The sequence below is a fragment of the Heterodontus francisci genome, chromosome 21 (assembly GCF_036365525.1).
Source record: "Heterodontus francisci isolate sHetFra1 chromosome 21, sHetFra1.hap1, whole genome shotgun sequence".
Classification (NCBI taxonomy): domain Eukaryota; kingdom Metazoa; phylum Chordata; class Chondrichthyes; order Heterodontiformes; family Heterodontidae; genus Heterodontus; species Heterodontus francisci.
The window spans coordinates 87706961-87723968 of NC_090391.1; positions in this window are offsets into that span (position 1 = coordinate 87706961).

Here is a 17008-nt window from a genome sequence, read left to right on the forward strand (position 1 = left end):
GTTTCTCTGTGTGTGTGTGAGTGTTTCTGTGTGTGTGTTTCTGTGTGTGTGTGTCTGTGTGTTTCTGTGTCTGTGTGTTTCTGTGTGTGTGTGTGTCTGTGTGCGTGTGTGTGTGTTTCTGTGTGTGTGTGTGTCTGTGTGTTTCTGTGTGTGTTTTTCTGTGTGTGTGTGTTTCTGTGTGTGTGTGTATGATTCTCTGTGTGTGTGTGAGTGTTTCTGTGTGTGTGTTTCTGTGTGTGTGTGTCTGTGTGTTTCTGTGTCTGTGTGTTTCTGTGTGTGTGTGTGTCTGTGTGTGTGTGTGTGTGTTTCTGTGTGTGTGTGTGTCTGTGTGTTTCTGTGTGTGTTTTTCTGTGTGTGTGTGTTTCTGTGTGTGTGTGTGTCTGTGTGTTTCTGTGTGTGTTTTTCTGTGTGTGTGTGTTTCTGTGTGTGTGTGTGTCTGTGTGTTTCTGTGTGTGTGTGTGTGTGTGTGTCTGTGTGTTTCTGTGTGTGTGTCTGTGTGTTTCTGTGTGTGTGTTTCTGTGTATGTTTCTGTGTCTGTGTGTTTCTGTGTCTCTGTGTTTGTGTGTGTGTGTTTCTGTGTGTGTTTCTGTGTCTGTGTGTTTCTGTGTGTCTGTGTGTGTTTCTGTGTGTGTTTGTGTGTGTGTCTGTGTGTGTGTTTCTGTGTGTGTGTTTCTGTGTGTGTCTGTGTGTTTCTGTGTCTGTGTGTGTCTATGTCTGTTTCTCTCTCCTCTCTTAGACCCTTTGTAAAGCTCCACATACATCAGTTTACCATTTGAAGTCAGCTGCTTTTGGTTTCACCGCATCTGCAGAGGTTGCACTTCCTTATGCAGGCTGGTAAGAAACATGTATTCCGCAGTTGGCTCCAATGTTCCCGTGAAAATTTAGATGTTGTGCGTGCCCAGTTTTTTTAACGTGAGCTGTCCCTTGAAATCTTTGAAGAATCTTTGAAGACGTGTGCTATTTATTGTGGAACAGGATCTGCGTGGGACCTTTGAGGCTGCTGCATGCAGATTTGCAGGAACATTGACCAACACTCTCCATCCCAATCTCTTCCTCTTTCTCTCTGGTACTCTCTCCCCATTGCAATCCTTCCCTCTCTCTCTTATTCTCCATATCTATCCCTGTTCTTTCTCACTGTTACTCTCTCCATCTGGATGGAGGAGGAGAAAGAGAGGCATATACAGAGGCAGCTTTACTCTGTATCAAACCCCACAGTGTACCTGCCCCCTAGTTCTAGACTTCCCCACAAGGGGAACATCTCCCAGCATCCGCCCTGTAAAGTCCCCTCAGAATCTTGTATGTTTCAATAAGATCACCTCTCATTCTTCTGAACTCCAATGAGTATAGGCCCAACCTGTTCCACCATTCCTCAAAGATAACCCCTTCATCCCAGGAATCAGCCGAGTGAACCTTCTCTGAACTGATTCCAATGCATCCAGGCCTGACCATTTATCCACTTTCAAAGCTGCCAAACACCTTCATATTTCCCCTCTCACTCTGTTTATCCCATCCAATATTTCACACTCCTCCTCTTTAACTACAATCTCTGTATCGTTCCCACTCTTTTATAAAGACGGACACAGAGAATTCATTAAGAACCATTCCCACATCTCCTACCTCCACAGGTAGGAAGAAGGAGGAGAGGCAATCTAAACTAAAGGATATAGTTATAAAGGGGCTAACAATCTCTGCCTCTTCCTTTGATCTAATATAATCCTTGATTTCTATCATTAACAATGGTTGGAACAATTTACTGAGGTTCTGTCAAAGCTTACTCACATTCTTTATCTGTGTCTCTCTGTCCCAGAGAGATGGTGAAGAAACTATTGATGTGTTTCGTTCAGTTAAGCTTGATGTCAATGTTTCCCCAGGATGTTGACGCTGGGGGATTCAGCGATGGGATAATGCTTTGAATGCCAAGGGGAGGTGGTTGGATTCTCTCATGTTGCAGATGGTCATTGCCTGGCACTTGTGTGACGTGAATGTTACTTGTCACTGGTTGGCCCAAACCTGAATGTTGTCCGGGTCTTGGTGCATGTGGCTCTGGATTGCTTCATTATCCGAGGCAAATTACTGTGGATGCTGGAAATCTGGAAATCATCGAGCTGAATCACTAACTCTGTTTCTCTCTCCACAGATGCTGCTTGACCTGCTCAGTATTTCCAGCATTCTCTCCAGGGATCACAGCTGAAGCTGGTTGAGCCTCGGACACTACCCTGAGGAACTCCTGCAGTGATGTCCTGGGACTGAGATGATTGACCTCCAACAACCACAACCATCTTCCTTTGTGCTCGGTATGAGTCCAACCAGCAGATTCCCACTGACGTCAGTTTTACTCGGGTTCCTCGATGTCACACTCGGTCAAACGCTGCCTTGATGTTAAGGTCAGTCCCTCTTCCCAGTAGCAGACAGGTGTGAATCGTTCCCTTTGACCCGTTGTACACTGAACAAGCTGTGCTTCTTCACAGCCTGATACAGGACTGTACACGGCCGATTAATGTAGCCCATCAAACACTCCCAGAGCAGGTTCAGCACAGCTTAGGAACAGAGTATAGTTCCTTCAATATTCTCTCTCTGTCTCTCCCTCCTGCTATCTCTGACATTAGGAGAGAGACTGAGGGAGAGAGGGTTAGATATGAAGGCAGAGAGAGGGCTGTGGAGAGGGACAAATTTGGAGAGAGAGATTGTTGAGGTGGATGAAAAGGATAATGTAAGATATATTAATTTGATGCAATCCTTCACTGCTGTGTCCACAAACATATAAGAGATAGATATGGAGAGAAAAAAACATCGGGAGATGGGGAAATGTAGATGAAGTTGGGGCCCAGGCAGATACGTTTGATGATCCAGAAGGAACAGTCTCCATTTTAAACATCCAGCAAGCTATTCCACTGTGGGAGCCATCGCACCCTCATGATATTGGTTGTGCAGATTTCTTGCTGGCATATTGGTTAATTTTTAAATCTGTGACTGATAGATTCTTGTTAACCAAAGGTATTAAGAGATAAGGGGCAAAGGCAGGATATATGGTGTAAGTTACATCACAGATCAGCCAAGATCTCATTTGATGCCGGAACAGGGCTGTGTGGTTGAATTGCATCCTCCTCTTCCAGTATCCCCTGTGAAGTATCCTTCTTTCTCTGTCAGTCACCCTGTCAGTCCATGTCTCTCTGTTTCACTCTTTCTGTCTCTCTCTCTGTCTCAATCAGACAGTGGAGAGTGAGATTCACTCTCTATCCACCCCATGATGTTCCTGCCCTGGGAGTGTGTGATGGGACAGTGTAGAGCGAAATTTACTCTGTGTCAAACCCAACATTGTGCTTGGCTTGGGAATATTTAATGGGACAGTGTAGCTGGAGATTTACTCTGCATCCCTGGAATTTTGAAGGCTCAGGTGTGATTTGATGATTGTTTTCAAGGTAATAAGGGAAACTGATAGGGTAGACAGAGAGTAACAATTCCCACTGGCTGCAGAGTCTAGAACATGGGGGCATAGTCTAAAAATATAAACCTCGTCTAAAAACCTTTCAGGAGTGAAATGAAGAAACACATCAACACACCAGGTGTGGTATCAGTTTGGAACTCTCTTCCACAATCAGCAATTGATGCTGAGACACTTGTTAATTTTTAAATCTGAGTTTGATAGATTTTTCTGAAACCTCTCTGTCACTCCCTCTCTCTTCTCCCATCTCTGCCTCTCTCTCTCTCTGTCGCTCCATCTGTCTTTCCATCTCTGTCGCTCTCACTCACTCCTTCTCTCTCTGTCTCTCTCTCTCTGCAATGGGGTACGGATATCTGGCACAGAGTCTGTCCCTGTTGCTCAGAAGGGAAGGGGGAAGAGGAGCAGAACATTAGTCATTGGGGACTCCAAAGTTAGGGGAACAGATAGGAGATTCTGTGGGAACGAGAGAGACTCACGGTTGGTATGTTGCCTCCCAGGTGCCAGGGTTCGTGATGTCTCGGATCGTGTTCTTGGGATCATTAATGGGGAGGGGGAGCAGCCCCAAGTCGTGGTCCACATCGGCACCAACGACATAGGTAGGAAGAGAGATGGGGATTTAAGATAGAAATTTAGGGAGCTAGGGTGGAAGCTTAGAGCGAGAACAAACAGAGTTGTTATCTCTGGGTTGTTGCCCGTGCCACGTGATAGCGAAGCGAGGAATGGGGAGAGAGAGGAGTTGAACACGTGGCTGCAGGGATGGTGCAGGAGGGAGGGTTTTGGTTTCCTGGATAATTGGGGCTCTTTCTGGGGTAGGTGGGACCTCTACAAACAGGATGGTCTTCACCTGAACCAGAGGGGTACCAATATCCTGGGGGGGAGGTTTGCTAGTGCTCTTCGGGGGGGTTTAAACTAATTCAGCAGGGGAATGGGAACCTAAATTGTAGTGCCAGTGTACAGGATGTTGAGAGTAGTGAGGTCAGGGATATGGTTACAAGGACGCAAGAGGGCACTGGCAAGCAAGAACCTGGTTTAAAGTGTGTCTATTTCAACGCCAGGAGCATCCGGAATAAGGTGGCTGAGCTTGCAGCATGGGTTGGTACCTGGGATCTCGATGTAGTGGCCGTTTCGGAGACATGGGTAGAGCAGGGGCAGGAATGGATGTTGCAGATTCCGGGATTTAGATGTTTCAGTAAGAACAGAGAAGATGGTAAAAGGGGGGGGGGGGTGTGGCATTGTTAATCAAGGAGAGTATTACAGCGACAGAAAGGACGTTTGAGGACTCGTCTACTGAGGTAGTATGGGCTGAGGTTAGAAACAGGAGAGGTGAGGTTACCCTGTTGGGAGTCTTTTATAGACCTCCGAATAGTTCCAGAGATGTAGAGGAAAGGATAGCGAAGATGATTCTCGACAGGGGTGAGAGTAACAGGGTAGTTGTTATGGGGGACTTTAACTTTCCAAATATCGACTGGAAATACTATAGTTCGAGTACCTTAGATGGGTCAGTTTTTGTCCAGTGTGTGCAGGAGGGTTTTCTGACACAGTATGCAGACAGGCCAACCAGGGGCGATGCCACATTGGATTTGGTACTGGGAAATGAACCCGGCCAGGTGTTAGATTTAGATGTAGGTGAGCACTTTGGTGATAGTGATCACAATTCGGTTAGGTTTACCTTAGCGATGGGCAGGGACAGGTATATACCGCAGGGCAAGAATTATAACTGGGGGAAAGGAAATTATGATGCGATTAGGCAAGATTTAGGATGCGTAGGATGGGGAAGGAAACTGCAGGGGATGGGAACAATCGAAATGTGGTGCTTATTCAAGGAGCAGCTACTGCGTGTCCTTGATAAGTATGTACCTGTGAGGCAGGGAGGAAGTTGTCGTGCGAGGGAGCCGTGGTTTACTAAAGAAGTTGAAGCGCTTGTCAAGAGGAAGAGGAAGGCTTATGTTAGGATGAGACGTGAAGGCTCAGTTAGGGCGCTTGAGAGCTACAAGCTAGCCAGGAAGGATCTAAAGGGAGAGCTAAGAAGAGCAAGGAGAGGACACGAGAAGTCATTGGTGGATCGGATCAGGGAAAACCCTAAGGCTTTCTATAGGTATATCAGGAATAAAAGAATGACTGGAGTTAGATTAGGGCCAATCAAGGATAGTAGTGGGAAGTTGTGTGTGGAATCAGAGGAGATAGGGGAAGTGTTAAATGAATATTTTGCGTCAGTATTTACAGTAGAGAAAGAAAATGTTGTTGAGAATACTGAGATTCAGGCTACGAGGCTAGATGGGATTGAGGTTCACAAGGAGGAGGTGTTAGCAATTTTGGAAAGTGTGAAAATAGATAAGTCCCCTGGGCCAGATGGGATTTATCCTAGGATTCTCTGGGAAGCTAGGGAGGAGATTGCAGAGCCTTTGTCCTTGATCTTTATGTCGTCATTGTCGACAGGAATAGTGCCGGAAGACTGGAGGATTGCAAATGTTGTCCCCTTGTTCAAGAAGGGGAGTAGAGACAGCCCTGGTAATTATAGACCTGTGAGCCTTACTTCGGTTGTGTGTAAAATGTTGGAAAAGGTTATAAGAGACAGGATTTATAATCATCTTGAAAAGAATAAGTACATTAGAGATAGTCAGCACGGTTTTGTGACGGGTAGGTCGTGCCTCACAAACCTTATTGAGTTTTTCGAGAAGGTGACCAAACAGGTGGATGAGGGTAAAGCAGTGGATGTGGTGTATATGGATTTCAGTAAGGCGTTTGATAAGGTTCCCCACGGTAGGCTATTGCAGAAAATACGGAAGTATGGGGTTGAAGGTGATTTAGAGCTTTGGATCAGAAATTGGCTAGCTGAAAGAAGACAGAGGGTGGTGGTTGATGGCAAATGTTCATCCTGGAGTTTAGTTACTAGTGGTGTACCGCAAGGATCTGTTTTGGGGCCACTGCTGTTTGTCATTTTTATAAATGACCTGGAAGAGGGTGTAGAAGGATGGGTTAGTAAATTTGCAGATGACACTAAGGTCGGTGGAGTTGTGGATAGTGCCGAAGGATGTTGTCGGGTACAGAGAGACATAGACATCATCTAATCATCATCAGATAGGCTGCAGAGCTGGGCTGAGAGATGGCAAATGGAGTTTAATGCGGAAAAGTGTGAGGTGATTCACTTTGGAAGGAGTAACAGGAATGCAGAGTACTGGGCTAATGGGAAGATTCTTGGTAGTGTAGATGAACAGAGAGATCTTGGTGTCCAGGTGCATAAATCCCTGAAGGTTGCTGACCAGGTTAATAGGGCTGTTAAGAAGGCATATGGTGTGTTAGCTTTTATTAGTAGGGGGATCGAGTTTCGGAGCCACGAGGTCATGCTGCAGCTGTACAAAACTCTGGTGAGACCGCACCTTGAGTATTGCGTGCAGTTCTGGTCACCGCATTATAGGAAGGATGTGGAAGCTATGGAAAGGGTGCAGAGGAGATTTACTAGGATGTTGCCTGGTATGGAGGGAAGGTCTTACGAGGAAAGGCTGAGGGACTTGAGGTTGTTTTCGTTGGAGAGAAGGAGGAGGAGAGGTGACTTAATAGAGACATATAAGATAAATAGAGGGTTAGATAGGGTGGATAGTGAGCGTCTTTTTTCTCGGATGGTGATGGCAAACACGAGGGGACATAGCTTTAAGTTGAGGGGTGATAGATATAGGACAGATGTCAGAGGTAGTTTCTTTACTCAGAGAGTAGTAAGGGCGTGGAACGCCCTGCCTGCAGCAGTAGTAGACTCGCCAACTTTAAGGGAATTTAAATGGACATTGGATAGACAAATGGATGAAAATGGAATAGTGTAGGTCAGATGGTTTCACAGGTCGGCGCAACATCGAGGGCCGAAGGGCCTGTACTGCGCTGTCATGTTCTAATTCTAATTCTAATTCTAATTCTCTCTGTCTCTCCATCAGTCTCCCCACCCATCAGTCCCTCTCTATCCTTCTATCTCTGCCTCTCTCTCTATCCCTCCATCTGTCCGTCCCTCCCTGTCACTCCATCTCTCTCCATCTCTCTCTGTCTCTCACTCTGTCCCACCATCTGCTTTTCCCTCCCTCTGTCACTCCCTCACTCTCCTTCTATGTCTCTCTCTCTCTGTCGCTCTATCCCTCCATCTATCCTTCCCTCCCTGTCACTCCATCTCTCTCCTTCTCTCTTTGTCTCTATCTCTGTCTCTCCATCTGTCTTTCCCTTCCTGTCGCTCCCTCTCTCTCCTTCTATCTCTGCCTCTCTCTCTCTCTCTCTCTGTCTCTCTCTCTTTCCATCCATCTGTCTTTCCCTCTCTGTCTCTCCATCTCTCTCCTTCTATCTCTGTCTCTGCCTCTCTCTCTGTCTCTCTCCCTGTCCCTCCATCTCTCTCCTTCTCTCTCTGTCTCTCACTCTCTCCCTCCATCTGTCTTTCCCTCTTTGTCTCTCCGTCTCTCTTCTTCTATCTCTGTCTCTCTCTCTCTATCCCTAGATCAGTCTTTCCTTCTCTGTCTCTCCCTCTCTCTCCTTCTCTCTCCTTCTCTCTCTGTCTCTCTCTCTGTCCCTCCATCTGTCTTTCCCTCTCTGTCTCTGCCCCTCTCTCCTTCTCTCTCTGTCTCTCTCTCTGTGCCTCCATCTGTCAAAGAACAAAGAACAGTACAGCACAGGAACAGGCCATTCGGCCCTCCAAGACTGCGCCGATCTTGATGCCTGCCTAAACTAAAACCTTCTGCACCTCCGGGGTCCGTATCCCTCTATACCCATCCTATTCATGTATTTGTCAAGGTGTCTCTTAAACGTCTCCATGGTACCTGCTTCCACCACCTCCCCCGGCAACACGTTCCAGGCACTCACCACCCTCTGTGCAAGGAACTTGCCTCGCACATCCCCTCTAAACTTTGCCCCTCTCACCTTCAACCTCTGTCCCCTAGTAACTGACTCTTCCACCCTGGGAAAATGCTTCTGACAATCCACTCTGTCCATGCCACTTATAACTTTGTAAACCTCTATCATGTCGCCCCTCCACCTCCGTCGTTCCAGTGAAAACAATCCGAGTTTATCCAACCTCTCCTCATAGCTAATGCCCTCCAGACCAGGCAACATCCTGGTCAACCTCTTTGGTACCCTCTCCAAAGCCTCCACGTCCTTCTGGTAGTGTGACGACCAGAATTCTCAGTGCGGCCTAACTAAAGTTCTGTACAGCTGCAACATGACTTGCCTATTTTTATACTCTATGCCCCGACCAATGAAGGCAAGCATGCTGGATGCCTTCTTGACTACCATATCCACCTGTGTTGCACTTTCAGTGACCTGTGGACCTGTACGCCCAGATCTCTCTGCCTGTCAATACGCCTAAGGGTTCTGCCATTTAGTGTATACTTCCCACCTGTATTAGACCTTCAGAAATGTATTAACTCACATTTGTCTGAATTAAACTCCATCTGCCATTTCTCCGCCCAAGTCTCCAACCGATCTCTATCCTGCTGTATCCTCTGACAATCCTCATCACTATCCGCAACTCCAACAACCTTTTGTCGTCCGCAAACTTACGAATCAGACGAGCGACATTTTCCTCCAAATCATTTATATATCCTACTAACAGCAAAGGTCCCAGCAGTGATCCCTGCGGAACACCACTAGTCACATCCCTCCATTCAGAAAAAACACCCTTCCACTGCTACCCTCTGTCTTCTATGAACGAGCTAGTTCTGTATCCATTTTACCTTTCCCTCTCTGTCACTCCCTCTCTCTCCTTCTATCTCTGTCTCTCTCTCTGTTCCTCCATCTGTCCTTCCCTCTCTGTCACTCCATCTCTCCCGCTCTACTTCTCTCTGCCTCTCCCTCTCCCTCCATTCCTCTCTCTGTCCCTCCATCTGTCTTTCTCCCCCTGTCACTCCCTCTCTCTCTGTCTATCTCAGTCTCTCTCCATCTATCCCTCCATCTGTCCTTCCCTCCCTGTCACTCCATCTCTCTCCTTCTCTCTCTGTCTCTCACTCTGTCCCTCCATCTGTATTTCTCTCGCTGTCACGCCCTCTCTCTCGTTCCATCTGACTCTCTCTCTCCCTGTCTCACCATCTGTCTTTCCCTCTCTGTCTCTCCATCTCTCTCCTTCTCACTCTGTCTCTCCATCTGTCTCTCCCCCACCCCACCCCCGCCCCCGTCACTCCCTCTCTCTCCTATCTCTCTCTCCTCCTCTCTCTGTGTCCCTCCATCTGTCTTTCCCTCTCTGTCTCACCCTCTCTCTCCTTCTCTGTCTCTGTCTGTCTCTCTGTCCCTCCATCTGTCCATCAGGCTCCTCAATGCCACACTCGGTCAAACACGGCTTTGATGTTAAGGTCATTCTCTCTTCCCAGCAGCAGACAGGAGTGAATCGTTCCCTTTGACCCGTTGTATACTGAACAAGCTGTGATTCTTCACAGCCTGATGCAGGACTGTACACGGCTGATTAATGTAGCCCAACAAACACTCCCAGAGCAGGTTCAGCACAGCTGAGGAACAGAGTACAGTTCCTTCAACATTCTCTCTCTGTCTCTCCCTCCTGCTATCTCTGACACTGGGACAGAGACAGAGGGAGAGAGGGTTAGTTATGAAGGCAGAGAGAGGGACAAAGTTGGAGAGAGAGAGAGAGAGAGAGAGATTGTTGAGGTGGATGAAAAGGAGAATGTAAGATATTTTAATTTGATGTAATCCTTCACTGCTGTGGACACAAACATATAAGAGATAGATATGGAGAAAAAAAAACAACGGGAGAGGGGGAAATGTCGATGATGTTGGGGCCCAGGCAGATACTTTTGATGATCCAGAAGAAATAGCCTCCATTTTAAACATCCAGTGAGCTATTCCACTGTGGGAGCCATCACACCCTCATGATATCGTTTGTGGAAATTTCATGCTGGCTTATTGGTTAATTTTTAAACCTGTGATTGATAGATTCTTGTTAAGCAAAGATAGTAAGAGATAAGGGGCAAAGGCATGATATATGGTGTAAGATAGATCACAGATCAGCCCTGATCTCATTGAATGCCGGAACAGGGTTGTGGGGTTAAATTACATCCAATATCCGATGTCAAATATCCTTCTTTCTCTGTCAGTCACCCTGTCAGTCCATGTCTCTCTGTCTAAACTAAATGGTACAATGTTAAAATGGGTGAAGGAACAGAGAATCCGTCCCCATCCAGGAGCTGACAGTCTCTCTCTCTCTCTCTCTCTCTCTCTACCCCCTCTCTCACTCCCCCCTTTTTACTCTCTCTCTTTCTCTTTCAATACTGATCCTGACTTTTCTCGGAATCCTTATTGGTTGAATAGTACCCTGAAATGTTTCAGTCTCACTGTTACAAGGAACAAGTCACATTTCTGTGGTATTTTCGATATCTTAATGATTCAATTTGGAGCTTGGATTGTGTCAGGTAAATGTGGTTTCTCATTCAGACATTTCTGCATTGTGGAACTGTCAGTTATCTGTGCAGGGACAGGATATTGGGGTGTCTGAATGGAGTTGAAGATTTTGGTTGCTTGAATAGGGTGTGAATTAGATTGTGGATTGTGTCCCTGAAGGTATTTAAGCCGATGTCCTGAGAGAATGAAGTGGTTTACCAATGTCTGAATAACATCAAAGTCTTCAGACACATGAAAGAACAAGATTGGAGACAATACACAAAAGCTGAGACAGTCAGGTCACAACAGGAGGAAGGTGAATGTCTTTTACAGTTTGTAATCTGAAAGCCTGAGCTGATGACTGAAAAAGTCGGAGTTCAAATCCCACATTGGGCTCTTGTGAATTTGAATTTCTCTGAAAATAAAAAATAACTCTGGAATAATAAGTCCTCCAGGATGAAATGATTCAATCTCACTGCTCTGACACTGATTTACCTTAAAGTAGCGTTTTCCAGTCCACCTTTTCTAAATGGCCTTCCACCGGCCCAGCTTCATTCCCTAAAACTAAGTGTCAAACTGACCCATCTCTTGTTGACCTTGCTACGTACTGGCCTAAAAAACTTCCCCTGAATGTATATTTAGAATTCTGTTTCCTTGATACATTTTACACTAGTCTCAGTTATCAATGCACTAGTTAGGTCTGCACTGGACCCTGTCTCTGTTTATATTACACATGGACCTGTCTCTGCTATAAAAATGGTTTAAAAAGTGGAGAGCAAACCCTCCAATTTATACACTAGATCTGAAGAAATAGGAGCAGGAGTAGGCCATTCAGCCTCTTGAGCCTGTTCTGTCAGTCAATATGATCATGATTGATCTGATAGTGACTTTAACTCCATTTTACTGCCTGCCCCCCATAACCCTTGACTCCCTTGTAAATTCATTGACCCAACCTCCACTGCTCTCTGGGGAAGAGAATTCCAAAGCCTAACCAACCTCTGGGAGAAAGAAGTCTTCCTTAGCTCAGTCTTAAATGGCAGACCCTTTATTTTTAAACGGTGCCCTCTAGTTCAAGACTCCTCCACAAGGGAAACATCCTCCCAACATCCGCCCTGTCAAGTCCCCTCAGAATCTTGTATGTTTCAATAAGATCACCTCTCATTCCTCTAAACTCCAATGAGTATAGGCCCAACCAGTTCTACTATTCCTCCAAAGATAACCCCTTCATCCCAGGAATCAGCCTGACCATTCATTCACTTTCAAAGATGCTAAACACCTTAATATTTCCCTCGCACCCTGTTTATCCCATCCAATATTTCACACTCCTCCTCTTTAACTACAATATCTGCATAGTTCCCCCTCTTTTATAAAGACGGATACAAAGTATTCATTAAGAACTGTGCCCACATCTCCCACCTCCATACACACATTCCCTTTTTGGTCCCTAATACTCTATCCTTATTTATCCTCTTGCTCGTCATGTATTTGTAAAACATCTTTGCGCTTTCCTTGATTTTACTTGGTAATATTATTGACCGACTATCTTTTTGCTTTCCTAATTTTCTTTTTCATTTCACCCCTGCACTTTTTGTTTATTTCTCAGCTTCAGATGTCGATCTCAATGGAGTGAAGTTGAACGTCTGAGCCGGGGGAGAATATAAAAAAGCGGCGGTTAACGCACTTGTGGAGGTGCGCATGTGCGTTTCTCTCTCTATCCCCCTCTGTACCCTCTTAACCTCAATCTCTCACTGTGTCATACCTTCCAGGATGCTGCACACAGCTTTACGGGAATGCTGACCGACACTCTCCATCCTAATCTCGTCCTCTTTCTCTCTGGTAATCTCTCCCCATTGCTATCCTTCCCTCTCCCTGTTCTTCCCTCTCTATATCTATCCCTGTCTTTCTCACTGTTACTCTCTCCATCTGGATGGAGGAGGAGAAAGCGAGGCATATATAGAGGCAGCTTTACTCTGTATCTAACCCCACACTGTACCTTCCCTGGGAGTGTTTTCTAGAACAGAGAAGACAGAGATTTACTCAATAGCTAACTAATAGCTTGGCAGCATTTGATGGGACAGTGTAGACGGAGCTTTACTCTATATCCCCGGAATTTAGAAGGGTAAGGGGTGATCTGATCAAAGTTTAAAGTGGTGGATGGGGTACCAATCAGGTGGACTGCTTTGTCCTGGATGGTGTCGAGCCTCTGGAGTGTTGTAGATGTTACACTCATCCAGGCAAGTGGAGAGATACCATCACACACCTGACTTGTGTCTTGTAGGTGGTTGAAAGGCTTTGGGGAGTCAGGGGGCGAGTCACTTGTGTAAGTTACATCACAGATCAGCCAAGATCTCATCTGATGCCGGAACAGTGCTGTGTGGTTGAATTGCATCTTCCTCTTCCAATATCCCCTGTGAAGTATCCTTCCATCTCTTTTATTCACCCTGTCAGTCCATGTCTCTCTGTTTCTCTTTTTCTGTCTCTCTCTCTGTCTGTATCCACCCCATGATGTTCCTGCCCTGGGAGTGTGTGATGGGACAGTGTAGAGGGAAATTTACTCTGTGTCAAACCCAACATTGTGCTTGGCTTGGGAATGTTTAATGGGACAGTGTAGCTGGAGATTTACTCTGTATCCCTGGAATTTTGAAGGCTCAGGTGTGATTTGATGATTGTTTTCAAGATAATAAGGGAAACTGATAGGGTCGACAGAGAGTAACAATTCCCACTGGCTGCAGAGTCTCGAACATGGGGGCATAGTCTAAAAATATAAACCTAGTCTAAAAACCTTTCAGGAGTGAAATGAAGAAACACTTCAACACACCAGGTGTGGTATCAGTTTGGAACTCTCTTCCACAAACAGCAATTGATGCTGAGACACTTGTTAATTTTTAAATCTGAGTTTGATAGATTTTTGTTAACCAAAGGTATTAAGGGGCAAAGATAGGTACATGGAGTTAGATCACACATCAGCCATGAGCTCATTGAATGACAGAACAGGGTTGAGGGCCAAATGGCCTCCTCCTCTTCCTCTGTCCTACGACAAATATCCTGCTATCACTCTCTGTGTCTTGGTCTCTGTCTCCCTCTTTGTCTCTCTTTCTGTCTGTCTGTCTGTCTCTCTCTCTCTCCTCTCATCTGTGGAAATCCACACACATCAGTCAGCCATTTTAGGTTCATTTTCAGTGGCCATTTTATGTTACCACAACACGAGGACATTTATCGCTGTCTATCCCAATCAAATCTCTCTTTGTAGTCTATTTGTGTACTCCTCACACATTGTCCCACCTAACCTAGTATCTCTCTCCTTTGCTCCGTCTCACTCACACACTCACCCCCATCTCTCTCCCCCCCATTTCTCTCTCCCCCATTTCTCTCTCCCTCACCCCCTGCAATCTCTCTTAAAGTGTCCTGTTATCACATCCTTTATTATAGATTCGAGCATTTTCCCAATGACTGATTTGTGCCTACCTCACACCATCTCTCCCTCTCTCTCTGTCTCTCTCTAGCTCTCTGTCTGCCTCTCTATGTCTGCCTCCCTGTGTCTCCTTCTCTCTCTGTGCCTCTCTCACTCTCTATCTGTCTCTCCCCCAGCTCTCTCTCTCTGTCTCTCCCTCTGTCTCTTTCTCAACCTCTGTCCATGTCTCAATTTGTGCCTCCCTCACACCATCGCTCCCTCTCTCTCTGTCTCTCTCTATCTCTCTCTCTGCCTCTCTCTCTCTCTCTGCCTCTCTCTCTTCAGCCTCTCCCTCTCTATCTCTCCCTCTCTCTCTCTCGCTGCCTCTGTCCACGTCTCAGTTTTTGTCTCCCCCACACCATCTCTCCCTCTGTCTCTCCCTCCCTCTCTCCCTCCCTCTCTCCCTCCCTCTCTCCCTCCCTCTCTCTCTCCCTCTCTCTCTCTCTCTTTCTCCCTCTCTGTCTCTGTCTCAGAGTAACAGCTCAGATGATTAACCTCTTTTTCCATGTGTTATGAACACGGGACTTTGTCTAGGATGTTGCCAGGACTGGAGAATTGTAGCTATGAGGATAGGCAGGGGTTGTTGTCCTTGGAACAGAGAAGGCTGAGGGGAGATCTGATTGAAATGTACAAGATGTTGAGGGCCCTGGATATAGTGGAGGTGAAGGGCAGAGAACCATAGCAGAAAGGTCAGTGACGAGGGGGCATAGATTTAAAGTGATTTGTCGAAAAATTAGAGGGGAGTTGAGTAAAACCTTTTTCACCCAGAGGGTCGCGATGGTCTGGAACTCACTGCCTGAAAGGGTAGTTGAGGCAGAGACGCTCAACTCATTCAGAAGGAGTCTGGATAGGCACCTCAAGTGCGGTAAGCTGCAGAGCTCGGACCAAATGCTGGAAGGTGGGATTAGAATAGGTTGATCGTTTTTCGGCTGGCACAGAGAGAATGGGCCAAGTGGCCACTTTCTGTGCCTTAAAATTTCTATGTTGCCCTCGCCAACTCTATTTTTCCCTCTGTTACTCTCTGAATCCCAGTCTCTCCCTCTCTGTTACTCTCTGAATTCCAGTCTCTCCCTCTCTGTTACCCTCTGAATTCCAGTCTCTCCCTCTCTGTTACCCTCTGAATCCCAGACTCTCCCTCTCTGTTACCCTCTGAATTCCAGTCTCTCCCTCTCTGTTACCCTCTGAATCCCAGTCTCTCCCTCTCTGTTACCCTCTGAATTCCAGTCTCTCCTTCTCTGTTACCCTCTGAATCCCAGTCTCTCGCTCTCTGTTACCCTTTGCATTCCAGTCTCTCCCTCTCGGTTACCCTCTGAATCCCAGTCTCACCCTCTCTGTTACCCTCTGCATTCCAGTCTCTCCCTCTCTGTTACCCTCTGAATCCCAGTCTCTCCCTCTCCATGACCCTCTGAATCCCATTCTCTCCCCCTCTGTTACTCTCTGAATCCCAGACTCTCCCTCCATGTTTCCCTCTGAATCCCAGACTCTCCCTCTATGTTCCCCTGTGAATCCCAGACTCTCCCTCTCTGTTACCGTCTGAAACCCAGACTCTCCCTCTCTGTTTCCCTCTGAATCCCAGACTCTCCTTCTCTGTTGCCCTGTGAATCCCAGTCTCTCCCTCTCCGTTACCCTTTGAGTCCCAGACTCTCCTTCTCTGTTACCCTGTGAATCCCAGACTCTCCCTCTCTGTTACCGTCTGAATCCCAGACTCTCCCTCTCTGTTTCCCTCTGAATCCCAGACTCTCCCTCTCTGTTACCATCTGAATCCCAGTCTCTCCCTCTCTCTTACCCTCTGAGTCCCAGTCTCTCCCTCTCCGTTACCCTCTGAATCCCAATCTCTCCCTCTCTGTTACCTGACCAGAGCTTTATCAATGTTCAGCACACCCTCTCGGCTTTTGTACTCACTGTATGCAGTGTAAATTGTGGTATTCCCCTGGGGTTTTGATTAGGACCACTGATCTTATTGATATATGAAATACTTAGACTTGGGTATGCAGGGCATAACTTCAACATTGTGCCATTTGCAATATAATAAACAGTGAAGGGAATAGGAGTAGACTTCAGGAGGATAGAGGCAGTCTGGTGAAATGGTCAGACACATAGCAGGTTAACTTCAATGCTGAGAAATGTAAAATGATGCATTGAGGAAGGAAGGCTGAGGAGAAGCGATATAAACTAAATGGTACAATGTTAAAATGGGTGCAGGGACAGAGAGATCTGGGATTTCATTTGTGTCACTTTTTACATCTAAAAGATTCAATTTGGGGCTTGCAATCTCTAAGTTGAATTTAGCTTTATCCTGAAAAGTGTTAGCAAACATGTTGGGAAATGTGTCAAAAGCTGTTTCCATTCAGACATTCCTGCATTGTGGAAGTGTGAGCTATCTTTGCAGAGACAGGAAATAGAGTTGTTTGAATGGACCTGCAGGTTTTGGTTGATGCAATAAGGTGAGAATTTGAATTGTGTCCCTTGCAGATACACAGAATTGAAGGTATTTACACAACAACACATGAAGTAGTTTACCAATGTCTGACAAACTTCAAAGACTTCAAACACATGGAAGAAGAGGCGAAGGGAACAATATACAAAACCTGAGACAGTCAGACAACAGCAGGAGGAAAATGGATCTCTTTTTATGGGTTTTAATTTGAAGGCCTGAGCTGATGATTGAAAAAGCAGGAGTTCAAATCCCACACAGGGCTGTTGTGAATTTGAATTCTATTTTTTCTTTAAAAAAACATAAATCTGGAGTTTAAAAGCCTCTAGGT